This window comes from Lathyrus oleraceus, chromosome 2, assembly GCF_024323335.1.
Source record: "Lathyrus oleraceus cultivar Zhongwan6 chromosome 2, CAAS_Psat_ZW6_1.0, whole genome shotgun sequence".
Classification (NCBI taxonomy): domain Eukaryota; kingdom Viridiplantae; phylum Streptophyta; class Magnoliopsida; order Fabales; family Fabaceae; genus Lathyrus; species Lathyrus oleraceus.
The window spans coordinates 243,450,766-243,474,944 of record NC_066580.1 but is presented as its reverse complement, the minus strand read 5'-3'; positions in this window follow the sequence as shown (position 1 = coordinate 243,474,944).

Below are 24,179 nucleotides of genomic sequence, written 5' to 3'. Positions count from 1 at the left end.
TCTCACGTCATAGTCGAAGCTCTTAATTTGATAAAATCTTAGATTGATGCTCATTTGGTGAAGAAAGGAGGTATTCTTGGGTTGACTTATGAGTTCCTCATTGGAAAGGCTATTGTTTTTGCTTAGGCCGGTAGCATTGATGCTTTTAAAGCCATCTTTGAATTGCTCATTTATGGAGAACAAGCAATATCTATGGTGGTCTCAGAGACTTATGTCTCTCACTAATGATGATATTGTTTGGTATGATTCTGCATTGAGTAGTGTAGACATTATTGATAGTTATGGTGAATTCTCTAATGTGCCCCTTATTGGTACACAAAGAGGAATCAACTACAACCCTGCATTGGCACGTCGTCAACTTGGGCTCCCCTTGAGAGATAAACCTAATAACACTCAATTAGAATGTCTATTTTATCAGAACGGTAAAGATCCCCAACTTTTGAAGAAAAGGATGTTACATGCTTGGCATAATGTGCATAGGAAAGGAAGATCCGAGCTTGGTCCATGCAACTGTGTAGCTTTGGAAGCTTACACCATTTGGATGAAGAAGAGAGCGTTGGAGTTCAAGATGTCGTACGCTTGTGAAAGACCTAAGTTTATGGTTATGGCTGAGCCATCAACTCTCCCTAACCAAGATGTAGAGGAGTTGGAGGACACGCTTGCCAAGATGAAACAAGAGAAAGATATGTGGGAAGAGCGGTTCCATGCTTTGAGTCAAAAGCATGAAGAGTTGCAACTTGAGTCTAAAGGCAAGGATGCACTGATTGAGATTCTTGAAGACCTTGCAGTAAAGAGACAGAGAGAACCAGAGGGTTTATCTTCCTCTAGCATGCCTCAGCCTTCCAGTGCTTGGAAGAAGATTATTCATCAGGTTGTCCTTGAGAAGGCTCAGATGAAGACATCCTTTAAGTCCGAGATTCGACGCATCCGAAGGAAGTCTGCACCTGTATCCAGATCATGTGATGCAATTGCTAGGGATCCTTAGGATGATAGTTTCCTTTTCTCTTGTATTTGTACTTTGGTTTATGAAAATGTACTCAGTGTAATCTTTCCTATTTTATGAATAAAAAGAGGTTTTCTGGTTAATCAAATTGTTATTATTGTTATTATTTGAACATATATTTGCAAATAGGACTTCATATGTTCCTTGAAATTAAAAACAATCAAACATATTGCATTTTATGCATCATCTACATAATAGGTTTCATTCTATTAGATGTCTTATCAGTTCTTCTTTTATGCATCAGCCAAGCTGACTCACCGCTATAATACTCACGCTAATCAACCGAAGAGAATGAAGCATCTAAAGCAAGAGAACAGTGAGCTGAAGGATGAGATCGCTAGACTTACAACGCTGATGGAATCCGTGATTGCTGCCCAGAATCAGTCATCACCATCTCCTACAACTCCTCTTCCTCATATGACCGTTATTTCTGAGATTTCTTCTTCAACCATTCCAATTTCCGCTGCTAGTCAATCCATTCCTGTTATGCCTGTTGGATAACCTTGGGGGAATGCCACCAAATTTTATGCCAGAAGGGTATGCACCTACATTTGTTTCTCTGTCGGTATCTAGCCCGGTCATGTCAGTGCCAGCTCCTGTTGTTCACACTCTTCCTCGTGTTGAGGACACTATCTACCACTCTGAGTCGTCTGAAGGTCCAGACGTCTACGAGAAGATGAATGAAATGAAAGGTCAATTCCTCGAGTTGCACAAAGAGTTGAAAATTTTGAGTGGGAAAGATTTGTTTGGGTATAGTGCTGTTGAACTCTGCTTAGTCCCTAATGTCAAGATCCCGGTGAAATCCAAGGTCCCAGACTTTGAAAAGTACAAAGGGAATACTTTCCCGCTAAGCCGTCTTGTTATGTATGCTAGAAATATGTCTACTTAAACTGATAATGATCAGCTGTTGATTCACAATTTCCAAGATAGTTTAACTGGAGCTTCCTTGAGGTGGTATATGGGCCTAGACAGTGCAAGCATTCGTACTTTCAATGACTTGGGTGAAGCCTTTCTCAAGTAGTATAAGTATAATGTGGATATGACACCTGATAGGGACCAGTTGAGGTCGATGTCTCAGAAGGATAAGGAGACACTTAAAGAATATGCTCAGAGATGGAGAGAATTAGCTGCTTAGATAATTCCACCTCTTGAGGAGAATGAAATGACTAAGATTTTCTTGAAGACGCTGAGTTCGTTTTACTACAAGCATATGATTGCAAGTTCCCCCAATGATTTTACCGAAATGGTAAACATGGGGATGAGGCTAAAAGAAGGAGTCTGTGAAGGACGTTTGTTTAAAGAAGAGGCGCCAGCTAGTAAGAAGTATGGTGGTAATTTCTCCAAGAGGAAAGAAGGAGAAGCTAATTCAGTATCAGTGGGGAGGTAGAGGAGGTCTCATGTCAGAAAGAGTTCTCAACCCCATCAACATCAACATAAAGTTTCTTCAGTAGTTCTAGTTTTTTGTAACAATCCTAACAATCAATCAGTTCCAATTCAGCAACAACAACATCAACAACATCCGTAACAAAGAACCAACTATAACAATAATAACATAAATCATCATCAACAAAACTTTGAGAGGAAGAAGGTGTCCTTTGACCCTATTCCTATGACATACGCATAATTGTACCCGTCATATGTCCTCAAAAATCTAATTCAGCCAAGAAACCCTTCGCAAATCCCCAAGCCACTATCATGGTGGTTCAAGCCTGATCTTCGTTGTGCTTTTCACTAGGGAGCCTCTGGATATGATATATAGAATTGCTATCCGTTGAAGTACGAAGTTCAAAAACTTGTAAGAAGTGGTATGGTGTCCTTTGAGTATAGAGAGCCTAATGTGAAAGCCAATATGTTGCATGCTCATAGTAACGTTTCTATCAATATGGTGGATGATTGTCCAGAGAATTTTAGAGTTTTTGATGTACGACATATCCAAAGATCTCTAGTGGAGATTCATAAAACTTTATGTTTGATTAGTGATTATGAACATGACCATGATGGTTATGTCATTTGCAATGTGAACCCCCGTGGGTGTTTGGTTGTCAAAAGGGATATCCAGAAGTTGATGGATGAGAATGTAATCCATATTCAATAGTCAAGGGATATGGGAGATTATGTGAATGTCATTGTAGCGGTGTTCAAGACCACTAAGCGGGTATTTATTCAGTTTGATAGTAGCAGCAACAATAATGTCAATAGATCAGTATCGTCGTTGGTTATATGGTTAGCAGGCCCCTCCCCTCTGCATCCGATAAAGTTGTGTCGTATCAATATAATGCTACTATGATTGAAAGTGGTCAAGAGGTTCCTCTACCAGTTGCAGATTTAGTGGTGAATATTGAAGATATTGCGAAGGTGACCCGTAGTGGTCGTGTGTTCAGTCCAGTTTCCCTAAATTGGTTGAAGATGTTTCAGTAAGTAAGAAGGCAGAGATTCATGTAGTGAATACGGTTAGGGCTCCAATGTGCTAGTCTGGTGAGTCAAGCAAATTGAAGACTAACGATGATGATGAGGTGTTAAGGTTAATCAAGAGAAGTGAGTTCAATGTTGTGGAGAAGCTTCTCCAGACTCCATCAGAAATCTATGTGCTATCATTACTAATGAATTCTGAAGCGCACATAGAAGCATTACAAAAAGTGTTGGAACAAGCTTATGTTGAGCATGATGCTATTGTGGATCAATTTAACCACATTGTTTCCAACATCACTTCTTGTAACAATCTGAGCTTTTATGATGAAGAACTTCCTGATGAAGGCAGGAATCACAATTTGGCACTCCATATTTCGATGAATTGCAAGGAGGACGATTTGTCCAATGTGTTGGTTGATACTGGATCATCATTGAACGTGTTGCCAAAGTTAACTTTGTCAAGACTCTCTTATCGAGGCGCCCCAATGAGGTATAGCAGCGTAGTTGTCAAAGCGTTCGATGGTTCTCGTAAAACTGTCATTGGAGAAGTGGACCTTTCAGTGAAGATATGTCTGAGTGATTTCCAAATTACTTTCCAGGTAATGGATATCCACCCGACCTATAACTGCTTACTGGGAAGGCCATGGATTCATGAAGTTGGAGCTGTAACATCTACTCTACACCAGAAGCTGAAATTTGTGAAGAACGGAAAGCTTATCGTTGTTGGTGGAGAGAAGGCATTATTGGTAAGCCATTTGTCATCTCTTACATATGTTGATGTTGAGGAGGAGTCTGGGATGCCGTTCCAAGCCTTATCTATTGATGATGAGTTAAAGAAAATAGGGACACCCATGTCTTCTTTGAAAGATGCGCAAGAGGCTATTTCGGATGGCAGTATTGACAAGTGGGGTCGTGTTATGGAAATCGCCGAGAACAAGAACAGAGTCGAGCTAGGATTTCAACCAGGGCCATTCAGCATCAAGGCCAAAGTTATGCAACCAATTTTATGCAGTGGAGGGTTCATTCATGAGAATGATCAACACTCAGCTGCCATTATCTAAGACAGTGGTGAGGATGACGATGCTTGCGCCAACTTTGTGACGCATGGCCAGACTTGCAACAATTGGGTTATTGTTGACGTTCCTGTTGTCATTCATCGTTCTAAGTATTTTTTTTTACTATTTTGAGAAAAATCCTTCTCCTATGCCTAAGGGAGAAGTGAACATTGTTGGGCATTTTTCTGATTATCATCAATAAAATACAATTTTATTCATCCACATCTATGATGTTTTATTTTTACTTTTTGCTTTTTCTGAAAATGGTAATCACAAAAAAAGATAAATAAATAATAATCCCCCATCTGAATAATATTTGTTTGTACTCCACTTATCTAAAATCAAAATATCAAATCATTATGCAGGTTGGTTCTCAAACCCATTGAATATAATAATCCTACTCCCTCTCCAAACTTTGATTTCCCTGTGTTTGAATCTGAGGAAGAGAATGATGATGAAGAAGTATATGATGAATTATCTTGTTTTCTTGGGTATGAGGAAAAAGCCATTCATTCGTTTGAGGAGCAGGTTGAACTAGTCAACTTCGGTTCCGAGGATGATCTGAAGGAAGTCAATATTGGGTCTCAACTGTGTCCAGAAGCTAAGAAGGGGTTGATAGATCTTCTTCGAGAATATTATGATGTGTTTGCCTGGTCCTATCAAGACATGCCTGGTTTCGAATATGAGATTGTGGAGCATAGATTGCCGTTGAAGCCAGAAGGCCCGTCAATCAAGAAGAAGTTGAGAAGAACTCGTCCTGATATGGCAGTAAAGATTAAAGAGGAAGTACAAAAGCAGATTGATGCCAGTTTTCTTGTTACCTCCGAGTATCCGCAAATGATGGCCAATATTGTGCCTGTTCCGAAGAAAGATGGGAAAGTTTGCATATGTGTTGATTACAGAGACTTGAATAAAGTCAGCCCGAAAGATGATTTTCCTCAGCCACACATTGATATGTTGATAGACAATATAACTAAATTCAAAGTCTTCTCATTTATGGACGAACTTTCCTGTTATAATCAAATCAAGATGGCACCTAAAGATCTGGAGAAAACCACATTCATTACACCTTGGGGAACATTATGTCATAGAGTGATGCCTTTCGGTTTAAAGAATGTTGGTTCAACATACCAGAGAGCTATGACCACTCTTTTTCATGATATCATGCATAAAGAGATTCAAGTTTATGTTGATGATATGATTGCAAAATCAAGTGATGAAGAAGAACATGTTGAGAATTTGTTAAAGTTATTCCAGCGTTTGAGGAAATATAAACTCCGCTTGAATCCCAATAAGTGTACCTTTGGTGTTTGTTCTGGTAAGTTGTTGGGCTTTATTGTCTGTGAGAAGGGTATTGAAGTTGATCCTGCCAAGGTCAAAGAAATACAAGAAATGCCTGCACCCAAAATTGAGAAGCAAGTCAGAGGTTTTCTCGGCCGCTTGAACTATATCTCAAGATTTATATCGCGTATGACTACCACATGTGCGCCTATATTCAAGCTTCTTCAGAAAGACTAGTCTTTTGATTAGATCGAAGATTGCTATAAAGCTTTTGATAGTATCAAAGAGTATCTGCTCGAACCTCCGATTTTATCTCCGCTTGTTGAAGGAAGACCATTGATCATTTATTTGACTGTGCTTGATGAGAGTATGGGCTACGTTCTGGGTCAGCAAGATGAATCTGGGAAGAAAGAATATGAAATTTACTACCTCAGTAAGAAGTTCACCGACTGTTAGACTCAATATTCTATGCTTAAGAAGACATGATGTGCATTGGCTTGGGCTGCTAAGCGTCTGCGCCAGTATATGTTGAATCATACTACTTGGTTGATATCCAAAATGGATCCAATCAAGTACGTTTTTTAGAAGCCTACTTTAACTGGGAGGATTTCCCGTTGGCAGATGTTGTTATCTGAGTATGATATTGAATATCGATCTCATAAAGTTGTTAAAGGTAATGTCTTGGCTAACCATTTGGCTCACCAACCGATTGAAGATTATTAGTCAGTGCAGTATGATTTTCCTGATGAAAAGATTTTGTACTTGAAGATGAAAGATTGTGATGAATCATTGCTTGAAAAAGGGCCAGAACCTGGTTCCCGTTGGGGCATATTTGATGGAGCTGTTAATTCGTATGCTAATGGCATTGGCAGTGATTATTACTCCTCAAGGCACTCATTTTCCATTTACAACTAGATTGACCTTCAAGTGTAAAATCAATATGGTTGAGTATGAAGCTTGCATTATGGGACTTGAAGAGGCATTTTATCTCAGAATCAAATATCTTGATGTCTATGGAGATTCAGCTTTGGTTGTGAATCAAATCAAAGGTGAATAGGCGACGAATCAACTCGGTTTAATACCGTATAGAGACTATGCGAGGAGGGTTTCAACTTTCTTTACAAAATATTGAGTTTCATCATATCCCTCGAGATGAAAATCGTATGGAAGATGCTCTTGCAACGTTGGCTTCCATGATTATGGTGAAATTTTGGAACGAAGTTCCCAATTTGACTGTGATGTGTCTTGATAGGCCAGCTCATGTATTTGCTATTGAATAAATCAAAGATGAAAAGCCTTGGTATTTTGATATCAAATGTTTCCTTCAAAGTCAGATTTACCCGTATGAGGCATCTTTGAAAGATAAGAAGACTTTGAGAAGATTAGTTGGCAACTTCTACCTGAATGGTGACGTGCTTTATAAGAGAAACTTCGATATGGTTCTGCTCAAATGCATGGATAGACACGAAGCATACATGTTGATGACTGAAGTCCATGAAGGTTCCTCTGGTACTCATTCCAATGGACATGCTATGGTAAAGAAGATGTTGAGAGCAGGTTACTATTGGCTGACAATGGAATATGACTATTGCAAGTTTGTGAAGATATGCCACAGGTGTCAATTTATGCAGATAAGATTCATGTTCCTCCGACACTGTTGAACGTCATTTCCTCTCCCTGGCCTTTCTCCATGTGGGGAATTGATATGATTGGTATGATTGAGCCCAAATCTTTGAACATACATCGTTTCATTCTAGTCGGTTGAAGCGGGTTGAATTGGCATCGTACGCAAATGTGACCAAGCAAGTTATTGCAAGGTTTATCAAGAATTAGATTATATGCCGTTATGGTGTGTCGAGTAAGATCATTACTGATAATGGATCAAACTTGAATAATAATATGGTGGAAGCTCTTTGAAAAGACTTCAAGATTGCGCATCATAATTCTTCTCTCTACAGACCTAAGATGAATGGGGTTGTTAAAGCTGTGAATAAGAATATCAAGAAGATTATTCAGAAGATGGTTGTGACGTACAAATATTGGCATGAGATGCTCCCATTTTCTTTGCCTGGGTATCTTACATCCATCCGCACTTCAATAGGGGAAACCCCATTCTCTCTCGTTTATGGCATGGAAGTTGTGCTCCCTATGGAGGTTGAGATCCCATCATTGTGCGGTTTGATGGAAGCCAAGTTGACAGAAGCTTAATGGTTCTAGACCAGATATGATTAACTGAATTTGATTGAAGAGAAGATACTGAATGCCATGTGTCATGGTCAGTTATATCAACAGAGAATGAATAAAGCTTTTGATAAGAAGGTCAAGCCACGTGTGTTCAGAGAAGGTGACCTCGTGCTTAAGAAGATTTTATCTTTCAAACCTGATGCTAGGCGCAAGTGGACTCCTAATTATGAAGGCCCATGTGTTCTTAAGATAGACTTCTCAGGCGCTGCATTGATTCTTACAACTATGGAGGGTGAAGAGTTCACTCATCCTGTGAATGCCGATGCAGTCAAGAAATACTTCTCCTAAAAAGAAAAGAACAACTCGCTAAGTCGAAAACCCGAAAGGGCGGCTTAGGAAAAAATTGAGTGTCTCGGTGGATTGATAACCCGAAAGGGTGATCCAGGCAAAAAATAGAGACATAAAATAGAAAATTTATCCTGGTAGATTGAGTACCCCACCTTGGGGAAATCTAGGCGAAAATTAGGGATAATGGAAAGTAACTGCACCCAGTTTTGAGCAGTCATTTTGTTCTGATTCGTCATTCTTAACAAAAGACAAGAGCACAACGGATTTCAAAGTTCGTAGGGAGAGTCGTGATCATTGTATTGAATGTAGCCCTTTTCCATGTAAATTACCATTCTCAAACTTTGTAAAGATCCATGAAGTCCCTCCATTTGCGGACTACCATTCTATTAAATAAAGTTGAGCTTTTATCCAATTATTTCTATTCTCATTTGTTTCTATTTTAAAATTTAATGTTATGATGATAATTTTGAAATAAATCAAAGAATAATTATTCTTCTTAAAATAATAAAAGAATTCACTTTAAGAATAATCAATTTCAGCAAGGAATGTCAACAACAATCTAAGAACACGTAAGTCTTGAAGTGCGAAGCATTGTTGGTCTTCTCTAAGTAGTTGGTTTAGTAACTATTTTCCTCCCCAATAGTTCGTCATTTATCCCCAGCTTTATTGATGAGTTTCTCCCCGAGTAATTTATCATCCTCAGTAGAGTTGGTGGGTCTCATCCCCGATTGAGTTGATGATTGGTCCCCTTTGCAAATTCATAATCCCCGGCGGAGGTGCTCATGTTTTGTATCCCCTAGTTAGTAATTTGGATGACCGTACCCTGGGTACTCCGGAACCTTTATTTGGTTTCCAGATCCCCATTTGCATATAATTGTTTTGCATAACTTTGGCAGTTTCTCCTTTATGTGAGGTAGATCTGATTATCTTTGCCTTGGAATTGGTTTATTTCGCAACTTCCGAGAAGAATTTGATGATTATTGAGGAATGTGACGGTCTTTGTCACAGCATCCCCAACAATTTTCTTAATTCCTCATTCTGAGTTTTATCTCTTGTATTCCCCGTCAGTGTTCATCTTCTGATAGAAGTTCCCTCTTTCCTGGAAGTGTTTGATTCTGAGTAGTATTTGATTTCGTCCCCTGCATCGTTGTCTCCCATTTAACATGGTGTTGACTTAAAATTCTCTATAGTGTTGATTAGTTTGGATCCTCAGCAGATCCTTCCCTATTCTCAACATGTTTGGTTGATTATCCTTTAACAGTGCTCTCTCCCTGCGGAGTTTGCCATCATTGATTGGAAGCATGTTCTCCTTGTCTTTCCCCAACCAGAGGTGATTTATTCGAAGCTAGATGATTTATTTTCATCCCTAGCATATTCATCTAGTTGGTGTTTCCATCTTGTTGAGATTAACCGAGTACTTTAGGGATGATTCAAATCTTTGTTATTTGTATCCTTTGTGTTGTTTTTGTCAGCATAATCATAATCATATACATGCATGTTCACACATAAACACAACATCAGATATTCCATTGTGCATCCTATCGCATTGATTTTTTTCTTCTGATCCCCTACTTTGGTGATATTATTTTCCATGAAGATTTGGCGTGTTTGTCCTCCTTCAAATCTAGAGTGCCAACCCTTTAAGTAGAAAGAGTTTATCCTTTCTCATTCCCCACTGAGGTATTTCCTCGCAGATGATTATCATTTCATTTTCCTCCCCAATTTATTATCTGGATGGAATCACTCCCCTTGAGTTATATCCTCATTTAGTTGAATCCTGTTTGACTGTTTCTTTCTAGTTTTTATCTAGATAGATCTTTTGGTCTCCGAGAGTCTATTACCCAGTATCTGGTAATATTCTTCTTGATGTTGAGTACATTACTTTTGCCAAATACCCAGTAAAATGTAATAATCTACTTCTATTGTTTTCCTCAGCAGATTCGTTTTCACGTTTCCCCAATAAGTCTATCCTTGATATGCTCATCCTAACCGGTGACAGATATTCTCCTTTTTGGTCTTCTGCCCAGTAAAAAGGTAGTCGGAATCCCTATTTTTATTCCCTAGAGAGTTTATCCTTGATGTGTTCATCCTAACCGGTGACAGATATAAATCTTATTTTCCCCTCAGAGTTAATCCTTGATATGTTCACTTTAAATCAGTGAATGATTTTCTCTATTTGTGGTCTTCTACCCAGTAACCGGTAGTTGTAATTCCTATTTCTCCCCGACAATTTATCCTTGATTTGTTTACCCTAATCGGTAACAGATATTCTTCCTCTTCCCCCATGCAGTTTATCCTTGATATGTTCACCCTAATCGATGACGGATATTCTTCCTCTGAGTCTATCCTTGATACGTTCATCCTAACCGATGACAAACATTCTTCCTTCGAGTTTATCCTTGATATGTTCATTTTGACTACTAACAAATGCTCTCTCTTTGGTCTTCTACCCAATAACCGGTAGTTGTAAATCCTATTTAATTTCTCTACCTAGTAGGTTATTCTTACCTAGTAACCAGTAATGGATACACCTCTTTTTCCTCAACGAGCATCCTTGATATGTTTACCCTAATCAGTAACGGATGTCCCTCTATTAGAGTATATTATCTTCTTACCCAGTAACCGGTAATAGATAATATATCTCTTTCATTCGGCCCTAGTTGAGTTTGAGTGTGTATTTCCTCAATGAAATCGCCATCCCCTGTTTGGTTTGAGTATTTCAGTTTTGTTTTAATCTATTTCTATCCCCTGCATATTTCCCTTATCCCTAGACCGAGTCTCTCCGTTGATTTATTGGAAATTCCCCTCGCGTCCCCCAGCAGTTTTTAAGTCGTAGCCTGTCCTACGCATAGCTTTTTATCCCCTAGAGTCTTTGTCTCCCCATTGAGTTTTCCTTATGGAATGCATTATGCTCTTGTGAATTTTCAGTTTCTTCCAGATTATTTTCCTTTGTGGCAATATATTCCCCACAAAGACTACTTTTAACATTCATATCATATGCATCATTAGGTATCTTAAGGACCAAAATTTGTTTTTAGATGTTGTTATTTAACTTCATTCTACTGAGTTGATACGCAAATTTTAACCTTCACATCCACATCTAGAATGTCCTTATATAGGGGCATCTGTAAGACCCCAATTTTGACCCTAAGATCCCTCATGCTATCTCATCATATGCATTGGCTTTGGGATCACACCTTGGCATCCTCCTTACCCATCATTCATTAGGTTTGCATTGAGACAGATCACCAAGCACATTTGATTGTATCATACTTTTTTTTTCTTTGTTTACTAACCAAAATACCAAAAATATGTCTATGTATAGTCTTGTTTCTTTTGTAGGTAGTGTGTGCTTCCACCCATGCCTCATCAAGCTCGCATCTTGGGTTTGAGACCCTCAATGCAAGGATATTAATCAGTAAATGGTTCAAAATGGTTATAGACATCATATATGGATCCCCATGTTCTTCATTTATCATTTGGATCAAGAAATCATCAAGAGTTTGAAGCTTGTTTGCCTTGGAAGCCCTAATTCATCTGGGTATCTTGTGTGACTTCCTCAGCAAGTTTCTTCATCATTTGGTCCAATATAAAAAGGTATACTTCATTTTAAATCACATTATACATATATTATCCTCCATGAATCCCAAAGATCAATAGAACTTCAGGTTTGCAAGCAGGTTCGAGGTGGTTGACCAGAGAAAGTCAACTAGTCAAAACTGGGGTCCCCTAGACCGTTTCTCCTACAATTTATGTCATATGAAAATGATTCCAAGATTAAAGTTACTCATTATGACATTAAAAACAACTTTCATGTTGACATAAAGAGCTATTTTTGCTTAGAAAGTCATTTTTTATGGTGAAACATGATAGGTCATTTTGTATGTGACCTAGTTAGGATGTCAACTTCCCAGGACCATAACTTGCTCAAATATTATAATATGAATACCATCCAAGTTTTATTCTTTTAGAAACTTAAAATTCAACATGAAAGGGCATGTTCCAAGAGGAAACATTATAGGTCCATTTTGACCATTATCATTGAACACACATTTTTCCTCAACTCTTAAAATGCATAACTCCTTCATGCCAGATCCAAATGAGGTCAAATATGTGACCTAATTGAATAGGATTGAAATAGATACAAATTTTATGAAGGAACCTGTTCCATTTTAAGCTCATAGCAAAAGTTATTCAAGGTGGAAGAAGTGGATATTTGATGTGGTACTTAAAAAAATTTCAATTATGTTTGATTTCTCAAACTTCCACCTCAAAATGAATCATGATCCAAGCTTCAAATGTAAAAGTGTTCAACATGAGAGTTGTTCCTGTTCATGTCACCATTCCAAAAAGTCCACGATCACCTCATTTGGATAAGATTTGAGTTACTTGTGCATGGTTACTCTTCATGGTTCCATTTGGATGAATCGCATGATCATTTCTCAATCGCAAATGCATGGCCTCATGTTAGACTTTCAACTTCATTCATGATCATTTTTGGACCTAATTACATCATCCCATGGGCCTATCACACGCCCATGCAAGCATGCACTTCACATTTCTATTTTTAGCCAAAGTTTGGAAGTGTGTGAAAAGCAATGAGCATGGCTATAAATACATGACCTTGATGATCAGAATGTGGATCCTCTTGCCCATGCTTCGACCTCCTTCTTCCCCAAACCCCATTGAAAGGATAATCTTGAAGATTTATTGAGAAATGGAGTTTCAATTCTCATTCTATTTTGGATTTGAAACTCCAAGAGTTCAAGCTTTTTACAAGAGAAACCCCATTGGTGATGTATTGTACAAGAGAAACATCGATATGGTTTTACTCAGATGTGTGGATAGACATGAAGCAGACATATTGATGACTGAAGTCCATGAAGGTTCCTTTGGTACTCATTCCAATGGACACGCTATGGCAAAGAAGATGTTGAGAGTAGGTTACTATTGGTTGACAATGGAATCTGATTGTTGCAAGTTTGTGAAGAAATGCCACAAGTGTCAAATTTATGCAGATAAGATTCATGTTACTCCGACACTGTTGAATGTAATTTCCTCTCCATGGCCTTTCTCCATATGTGGAATTGATATGATTGGTATGATTGAGCTTAAAGCTTCGAATGGACATCGTTTCAATCTGGTGGCAATTGACTACTTCACAAAGTGGGTTGAAGCGACATCGTATGCGAATGTAACCAAGCAAGTTATTGTGAGGTTTATCAAGAATCATATTAAATGTCGATATGGTGTGCCAAGTAAGATCATTACTGATAATGCATCTAACTTGAATAATAATATGGTGAAAGCTCTTTGCAAAGACTTCAAGATTGCATATCATAATTCTTCTCCCTACAGACCTAAGATGATTGGGGTTGTTGAAGTTGCAAACAAGAACATCAATAAAATTATCCAGAAGATGGTTGTGACATACAAGGATTGGCATGAGATGCTCCCATTTGCCTTGCATGGGTATCGTACATCCATTCGCACGTCAACAGGGGTAACCCCTTTCTCACTTGTTTATGGCATGGAAGTTGTGCTCCCAGTAGAGGTGGAGATCCCATCATTACATGTATTGATGGAAGCCAAGTTGTCTGAGGTTGAATGGTGTCAAACCAGGTATGACCATCTGAATTTGATTGAAGAGAAGACGTTGACTGCCATGTGTCATGGACAGTTATATCAGCAAAAAATGAAGAAAGCTTTTGATAAGAAGGTCAGGCCTCGTGTATTCAGAGAAGGTGACGTTTTGCTCAAGAAGATTCTATCTTTAAAGCTAGATTCTAGGGGCAAATGGACTCCAAATTATGAAGGCCCATATGTTATTAAGAGAGCCTTTTTAGGCAGTGCTTTGATTCTTACAACTATGAATGGTGAAGAGTTCACTCGTCCCGTGAACGCCGATGCAGTCAAGAAATACTTCTCCTAAAAAGAAAAGAACAACTCGCTAAGTTGAAAACCTGAAAGGGAGGCTTAGGCAAAAATGAGCGTCTTGATAGATTGAAACCCGAAAGGGCGATCCAGGAAAAAATTAGATACATAACAACAGAAAAATTATCCCAATAAATTGAGTACCCCACCTTGGGGCAATTTATGCAAAAATTATGGATTTTGGCAAGTAACTGTAGGCTGCTGATCTTCAGTTTTGAAGACTTTAGCAAATTGGTCAATTCTGATTCATCATCTCCGGCCGACACCAAGAGCATAGTGGACATCAAAAGTTGATAGAAGGATTAGTGATCATTGTATTCAAAGTAGCCCGTTTCCATGTAAATTACCATTTTCAACATTTGTAGATCTATGTAGTCTTGTCTTTTAAAGACTACCATTCCATTAAATAAAGTTGAACTTTTTATCCAATTGTTTCTACTCTTGTTTAATTCAGCCAAATAGATTTAAATTTTATTATGATCATTTTTAAAATTAAATTTTTAAAAATCAAAATCATGTTTTCTTAAATATTTTACAACAGATATTTTTAAGCAATCGATATCATTTAAAAGAATATCAACAATAGTTTGAAAAGCGGTAAGCCCTAAATGTAGAGCATTATTGGTTCTCCCCAAGGAGTGGGCGTAATCCCTATTTCACCCCCGGCAGCGTTTCAGTAGCCGATTTCTATTGGTTTCCCCAGCCGAGTTTGTTGGCCTCCCTTGAGTTGTAGGCGTGTTGTTTCGGCAGTTTGCATGGTTTCGGCAGATTTCGTTTCCCCGCAAGTCGTCAGAGTTACTCATGATTTTGAGCAGCTATTGTGTTAATCCCCTGCAGGGTTGTCTCCCATTTGATATGGCATTGACCTAAAATTCCCCGTCAGAATTGGTTTACTATGGTTCTAAGCATCATATATGAATCCCAATGGTCTTTGCATGTTATTTCGATCAAGAATTCATCAAGAGTTTGAAGTTAGTTTGCCTTGGAAACCCTAGTTCATCTAGCTATCTTATGTAACTTCTTCAACAATTTTCTTCAACAATTGATCAAATATTTCAATGGATACTCCAAATTTCATCATTTAATGCATATATGATCCTCCATGAGAATATCAAGCTAGCAAGTTGGTTCGTGGTGGTTGACCAGAGGAATTCATCTGATCAAAACTAGGGTTCCCTAGACCCTATATCCTACATTTTTTGTCATATGAAAATTATTATAAGAACAAAGTCACTCTAAATGACATTGCAAACAACTTTCATGTTGAGTTCAAGAGCCAGTTTTGCTTGGAAAGTCCTTTTTTATGGTGAACGATTATAGGTCATTTTGTCTAAACCCTAATTTGAAGGTCAACTTCCCAAGGCCATAACTTGCTCAATTTTTATGATATGAAAGATTTTCAAGTTGCACAATAAAATTCAAGATGTCTACTTAAACTTTGATGTTTGTAGGAAGAGAAAATTCAACCTTTATATGTATGTGATATGAAGAGACATTATACGTCATTTTGGACTAATGCCATTGAACAAGTGATTTTCCTCAACTTCAAAAAAGCATAATTGCTTCATGCTAAATCCAAATGAGGTCAAATTTGTGACCATTTTTAAAGAATTTAAGATATATACAACTTTTATGAAGGAACCTTTCTCATTTGAAGCTCATATAAAAAGTTAGCCAAGGTGGAATAAGTGAACATATGGCTTGACACTTAGAATTTTTTTGTTATGTTTGATTTTCCCAACTTCAACCTCAAAATTCATCATGATCCAAGCTTCAAATGAAAAAGTATTCAAAATTAAATTTGTTTCTCTTGATCTAAACTTTCCAAAAAGTCCACTTTCATCCCATTTGGACAAGGTATGAGTGACTTGCGCATGGATAAAACATGGATGACCATTTGGCTTAATTGAACTTGCATTTCTCATACACAATTGCATGGCTTACCAATGTGACTTCAGCAATGTTTGTACTCATTTTTGGACCTTAAGAGATGATTACATGGGCTTATCACACGCCCTTCATGCTCAGAATCAAGGACCCTGCGCGCCAGCTTTGAATCCAAATCTCCAAAACCCTCTCATTCAAAGGATAACCTTGAGATTTTCCATTGGAAATTGAGTTTGAATCTCCACTGTTTTGAGATTCAAATCTCCAAGAGTCATGTGTCTTTTGTTGATTCAATTTCATTCCATCAAGTGTCCAGAGTAAGATCAAGAGCGAGTGGAAGCAAGATCGTGTTCATACAGACCTGCATTGAAGGTATTTTTCAGAATTTTTCATCTCTTTGATTCTCACTCATTTCTCCATAATTCTTCTTGATCTTTCGTTGTCTGAAGTCCTACCAATGTCGGCAACAAGATTGAGTTACTTTGAGGACAAATCGAAGCAACTCAAATCATGATCCTCAAATTTCAAATCCCTATATCTTTCAATATACTTGGAATTAGGAGAAATTGAGGTTAGATTCGAGCTCCTGAGCATTTCTACTTTAAATTCATGTCCTCCTTTTTTATTTTGGTGATGGTTGTGAGTGAACTAGACCGGTGAGGCTCACCGGAGAAGGAGACCGGAGCTTTGGCTCCGGTGGTGTGTTGGCGTTCATCTGAACCACATGATCCTTGCAAAACTTTTTAATCTCGTGTGTTGGTTTTGAATACTGTCGCATTCGCGAAAAACAACCGGCGGGAAAAAGACACAGAGCCGCCACCGTGCGTTATTTATCCCAAAGGATGGAAAGGAAACGCTCGAAGTAAACCTGGAAAGAAAATGGTCTTACGACCAGAGATTGCAAGGATCGGGAGTCGGTTACGCAAGGGGAAGGTATTAGCACCCCCTCACGTCCATCGTACTCGACGGGATCCACGCTCGAAAGAATAGAAGAAAGGTTGCTAAATATCTACTCAAAGAACTGCACATACACTGGAATAAGAGACAGGTGAAAGAAACAGAGGAAGGATACGGGGAACGTACTCGCTAGGACATCGCATCCTATGCATACGTATCTTCTCTGACCAGAGGAAGAATCAGAGCACTCGTAGCTCGGCTAACGCACGCCGAAACAAAACACTAAACCAAAGACGCTGAGACGTAAGAGCAAACACACAACTAGAAACGGAATGCCAATGGATGGGCTTACGTCCGAATCCGAACAAATAAACGCAAAACAAGAACCCAAACGCCAATCGCTGGACTTACATCAGACTCCAAACAATCAACAACCAACAGGAAACCGAATGCCAATCGCTAGACTTACATCAGAATCCAGACAAACGCACACGAAAAGAAGAAGTGTCTCGATTGCAACTAGGGCAAGAGAAAGGGAAGGTCTCAATCGCAACGAGGGCGAGAGAAAAGAATTAAATGTTAGTCGTCAGCTAAACTCGACAAGACATCGCATCTCGTGCCTACGTATCTCATCTGAACATGAGAATCAGAGTTGCCGTAGTTCGGCTAAACTATTTCTATTTGTTTTGTGTTTTTTAAGTGAACGACGCTACTACACAATCTACCGGATGCTCGACCTTTGGAGACTTACTCACCTGTAGTAGAAGGAGTTAATGTGTTCTTAAGAGAAGATAGAGTTGGTTTGTGTTTTAGGAAAGCTCGGGCAAGAAAGGAAGTCCTAGACGAAGGAACCGTGCTACCTTAATTGACATGCAAACGAGAGACTATGCGAAGTCTAGCAATCCTATGGGGATACAATCACACCACACACAAACACATACAGCATGAAGTAAACACACCAACAAGGGGGCTCAAACGTCAAGGGTGAGGCTTTAGTCAAGGGGTCATATCAACCTCGACAAACAAGCCGGCACTAGAAGGGTATCTGAGGGCTCTTAACCACTGACATTGACCGTCAGGGTGAGCAGATGAAAGGTAATGAGGGTAAGACCTCATAGCGCTTAACCCGTGCATGGGTGAGCTTCAAATCAATGAAAACGTGGGGGTCCAGAATGTGGGACCCTACTCCACTTGACTGACTCTACATACAAAGGATCTTGGGTGTTTATTCAAAATGCATCAGCACGTAGTGCGAGCAAGATGAAAGACTCAACTGAATAGCAGGGGGTTGATTGCAAATCCCTTCTATCTTCCAATCGCCTCTTCACTTAGGAGGTCTTGAAGTATATGGCACAAATATAAACGATCACTGTCATTGCCTCTTAAGGAGGACTTCAGCCAAATGCCTGCCAAAAGAAACGACAGGGCTTCCAGACTACATGGAGTTAGAGAATTGTTACCTAGGTGGTATGCCAACCACAAGCAAAGCAAAGCAACTCAAGCAATGAGTTAAAGCTACTAAAGTACCTATAAGAAAATCAAACAAGTCAATATTCACATTCAGACAAACCAAACAGACAGTCAACAGTGAGACAACTAATATACACAATGCGAGTCAACAACTTAAGTGAGTTCATCACCAAGGAACCTACAACACAAGAAAGGTTAGTGGACAAAGAATTTTGCATCTCAATTCATGAGATCAACATCAACCATCAAGACTAGAAGCTTGAACCTGAAATGCAAAACTCAAAAGATGAGTACAAACCACTAGCATCAAGGCTAGGGTAAAAGGCAAAGTAAAAAGTCAAAACAGCAACCAAGATCTAACATGAAGCTCATTTAAACACATAAGAACATGTCCTGAAAAGGACCAAACTCAAATCACAAGGCAAATCCATCAACCAAACATGATAAGGCAAAGGCAATCACAATGCACATAATTGGACTTCAAGAATCAAAATACCATATTAAAACAGAAATGAATCAAACAATCATGCAAATTTTTATGTGCATACAAAATGTTAAACATAATCATCATGCCAAAAATTGGAATCAACAGAGCTCAATTGACCTAGAAATGAAAATGCACAAGTATGACATCAAATTGTGTGACACACATTGTCACACCATACAATCCTGTGTCTAAAATAGAGATGAAAAATGATAAAAATACACAACTAAGCCTCAAAAATCATGCAACATGTTCGGAATCAGCATACCAAATTTTAAGTCAATTGGCCAATGTATGAGCGTTTCACAATAGAATGAATGAAGCATGTCACATTTGCATACATGTCCAAAGAATCAATCACGTTTAAAATTCCAGAAATGATAAAATAATGAAACCATAACCACAAAATAATTGACATCTCAATGAACATGTAGAAAAAAGTTTGGAATTATTTGGATTTGTTTTCAATTAGTTATGATTTTTACAAGTTGCATGAAAATATTATAAAATGATGAAGAAATCATATGAAAATATGGAGGGAAATGATAAATGGTTTGAATAATTTGAAAAATGCTGGAGGCTGGAATCGAAGGAGGTGTGCGCATCAGCCTTAAACACAGTCATTTTGGACCAAGCGAAGAATTAAAATGAATTTTGCAAGCACTGGCGTGAGGGATCGAACCGGATACGCAAGGGTGAAAGGCTTATGCACAGTGCATGTGAAGCGCTCAAACCAGCAAGCCCTAACACTATTCATGGACGGTGGACCAAGGCGGTTTCCACCGTCTTCTTCACCAAGTCCGACGACGCTATAGTGCGCGCTCATGAATTTTTTTGTAGAATTTTGCAATATATATACCAAACGACTCGTCTTTGCATGTAGATCATGAATCCAACATTTATTAGTCCTAATTCTTAATGGATAATGCAAATCGAAGCAAAACATCTATGAACATCAAAACTTCAATTCATCATAACTCACTCAATAATCATCCATTTCAAGTGAAATTTATATCAGTATTCTCAGTGTTCAAAGCTCTACACAATTATGGCAATGGATTAAAGAAATAAGAGATGCGAATTTCCAACCTATTGAAGAACAGTGGATGAAAACAGTTGATTCAAGGCCTTGAAAATGTCCAGATCTTCTTCTCAATCCTTGTTATGAAGCTTTAAACACGAATTGATGCTTGCAATGGCCTAGATCTAGCTCAAATCACAACCTCCATGTTCATATTCATGTATGGATTTGCTTGATTCTTCACCAATTTCTTCAAATCAATGCTTGAATCCTACCAAATGATGATCAAGGAACAAGAATATGCAATAAAAATCAAGTATTATGTGAAGAATTTTTGAATTTGGATTGAGAGAAAAATTGGAGGGAAAAATGTGATTTAGATCTAGAATGTGTTAGAATGAAAATTATGTTAGGATTAAGTTTATATATGTTGTGTTAATTACTATGCTAATCACACTTAACTTGGTTAATGAAAAATTAAGAAGAAAAGAGGTGTTATGCACAATTGGAAAATGCACCCTATGCATGGCAAATATGAACGTGAACAGTAGCATGCATGGTCCAATTACACTTAAAATGAGCTTATGAACATGATGGAATGGTAAAAAAACTCATATGATCAACCAAATTCAAATTTGGTATTTTCCCTCCAAAATGGGCATGCATGAACAAATTATTATATGATATAATTTCATGCAATGCAATGTTGGATTTGGAATATATGAATCATAAGGAGCATAATGCAAAAAGAGGCACTCAAATTGGAGCTTTGGATCAAAAGTTATGGCAAACTTTGCAATCATTTGGCCATAACTCCTCAACCATTCATCAGATGCTCACGATCTTGGACTTTTTGGAAATGGGAGAGAAAGATCTTCAACTTTCATGTGGGACAAAATTTCATTTGAAGCATCTTTGATGGTGGAAAGTCAAGTTGAAAGTGGTCCAAAAAGTTGCCATTTTTGGAAAATTGAAATTACAGGTCACTTTCCATTTTGGGAAACTTTTGATCTGGCTTCAAAATCTTCAAGGTAGATGTTTGACATGATGAATAAGCCTCTCTTGGACATGAATGAAGTGTCTCAAATCATTTCTCCACCTCCTAGCCCTCAGTTGACTTTCAGTTGACTTTTATGGGCCCCAGATGTCCTGGACATGCACTGTGGACTTTGGGCCTCTAATACTTGGTCAATTTGCTTCAAAATGAACCTTGGCTCATGTAAGCTCTTTAGAATACTCATGTGGCCTTCAACTCAAGGAGAACCTTGCCTCCTCTTTGCACATATGAATTCTCTTGATGCCAATGCTTGTTGATGTGGTGCAATGCAATGTGTAATGGTAAATGTCCTAAAAAATGAAATGAATGCATGAATGGGGGGTGAAAATTTGAGGTGCTACAGCTGCCCCTATTCAATCAACTGGGAACCTGAATGGATGAGAGCAACTGCTGTCAGACCTTCAAGGTACACAGGGATTGAATACCAAAAGAACCTGGAATTTGCACTCTGCGGGGGATGATCAAAGAAATAGTCGACTTGATATACACTGATATCAAGGAAAGCGGGGCCATTTACCGATGGCGGCTGGTGGAACAGTCGACTTGATATACACTGATATCAAGGAAAGCGGGGCCATTTACCGATGGCGGCTTCGACTGGGGAGGAACAAGATGTTTTCAACTGGAACCAGACAAGACGTTTACCGACGAATCAACTAGGGATTTTGATATTCATCAAAGAAAGGCTACACGACCAGACATTTACCGATGACCGGAAAAAAGATACACAACCAGACGTCAACGGACGAATGGGAAAAAACTCGACGTTTACCAACATCGAAAAATGATGTTTACCGACACCCAAAGAAAGTACGACCAGACATTTACCGATGGCTGGAAAAAAGATACACAACCAGACGTCAACGGACGAATGGGAAAAACTCGACGTTTATCGACATCGAAAGATGATGTTTACCGACACCAAAAGAAGACGACCAGACATTTACTGATGACTGGGAAGGAACTTGATGTTTACCGACACCGAAAGATGGTGTTTACCGACACCAAAAAAGGAACGGCCAGACATTTACCGATGACTGGGAAGGAACTCGATGTTTAACGACACCGAAAGATGGTGTTTACCGACACCAAAAAAAGGAACAACCATACATTTACTGATGACTGGGAAGGAACTCGATATTTACCGACACCAAAAAAAGGAACGACCAGACATTTACCGATGACTGGGAAAAAGATACACAACCAGACGTCAACGGACGAATGAGAAAAACTCGACGTTTATCGACATCGAAAGATGATGTTTACCGACACCAAAAGAAAGTACGACCCACACGGGGATCAACACGACACCTACTGGTATCGTAAGGATGACATCTACATATGTCAAAACAAGGCAGACGCTTGCCGGGGACTACGCTGGGGAGTCAATCAAGCTTTCCTTTCACGGACGGGTGAGGAAATAAACCTCTCTGGGGATTACCAATCCTGAACGCTGTCAGGAGCAAGTGCCTTAAATGTGCTATACAGATGTTGAAAATGATCCGCCTCTGCTGGGGATTACCAATCCTGAACACTGTCAGGAGCAACTGCCGCAAATATGCTATACAGACGTTGAAAATGATCCGCCTCTTCTGTGGATACGGTCCAATCCGGTTCAACACATGTATGCATATGTTTGAGTTTTCTATGGCGTAATGCTCCACACGGAATGGAAATGCTATGCGATTTAAAGATGCAAATGCAAATGATGATTACTATATGCAAGATGCCAAGGATGAAAACTCCTGCTGGGAGAGTACATGGTCACTCTGCTGAGCACACGATTCCTGATCCGCTCTTCCAACTCTGTGGGGAGACGCAACCAATCTGCTGCGGATACTTGCTGATCTGACATTCTCGAAACGGCAGAGAAACCAACTCCACTGGGGGAGTCACTTGTTGGGAAAACACCAATCTTTCGATCATGCTAGGGAATAACACTTGCTGGGGAAATGATAATCCTCACTAGGGATGACCTCCACTGAACCCGATCCACTTGGGGACTTCGCTGGGGAAATAACATCAATGCACACCTCCGCTGGGGAAATAGCAATGTACAGACGTGCTAGGGACATAACATTCTCAACCCCGCTGGGGATTACAACACTTCAGTCCTGGCCGCTGAGGAACAAACTACCCACAGACACCTCCGCTTGGGAAATAACAATCTTCAGACTCGCTGGGGAACTGACAGTCCTCAGACATGCTGGGGAAAGACATCTTCAACCCTGCTGGGGATTACAACACTTCAGCCTTTGATCAGAAAGACATTCTCAACCCTGTTGGGGAAAGGGCAACCTGCAGACCTGGCTGCTGAGGAAACACCGATCTCAAAACCACTGGGGAGACAAGCCCTGAACATGCTCTAGACGACCCAACTTCTCACATTACTGGACAGTGCTGAAACATCTTTGAACAAACTGTGGCTTATCTACTTCAGCCAGTGATCAAAGGTAGTAACCTGCAAAACAGCAAGACATACATGCCCCAGGGGATTGTATAGACAAGATACACCCAAGTGTACTCAACATTCAAAATAATTTTCAAATGTTTTATTTTTCTGCACGTTATTGTCTAGCCTTCATGTTTTTTATATGCAATGTTTATCAAAAATTCGGACGTTTTTGCAAAGAAAACAGTAAAATAAAAACAAGAGAGCAATTTTAACTGAATAACGACTTTTATTGATTGAAAACGGCCTATAAAGGCAAATACATCAGGAAGCAATTCCTAGGAAGAGGTAATTGCGCCAAAAAAGGAAATAAACTATCCTATTGGCAATGTGAACACGGCATCCACTATTTTCCAATTCTATTATGACTCGTATATCCTCAATTTCCCCCAAATTCCTTGCTTTCTAAAAAGAACGATTGGACCGATCACATCCTTCGAGATGGTAGACACTGAAGCGCGATGAAGTTCAGATAACCCAGACTGTAGTCTTCGCTTTAATCCCTCTTTTGCCTGGATCGCCTTTTCAAGTTTTCAATCCACCGGGATACCCATTTTTGCCTAAGTCGCCCTTGCGGGTTTTCGACTTACCACGTGTACATATTTTTTCATTCTCTATCCCTAACTTTTTCCCGAACCTCTTTTTTTTTTTTTGGTTCGCCGGGATGCCCTTTTTTTCCTGGACTCTCTTATTCTTT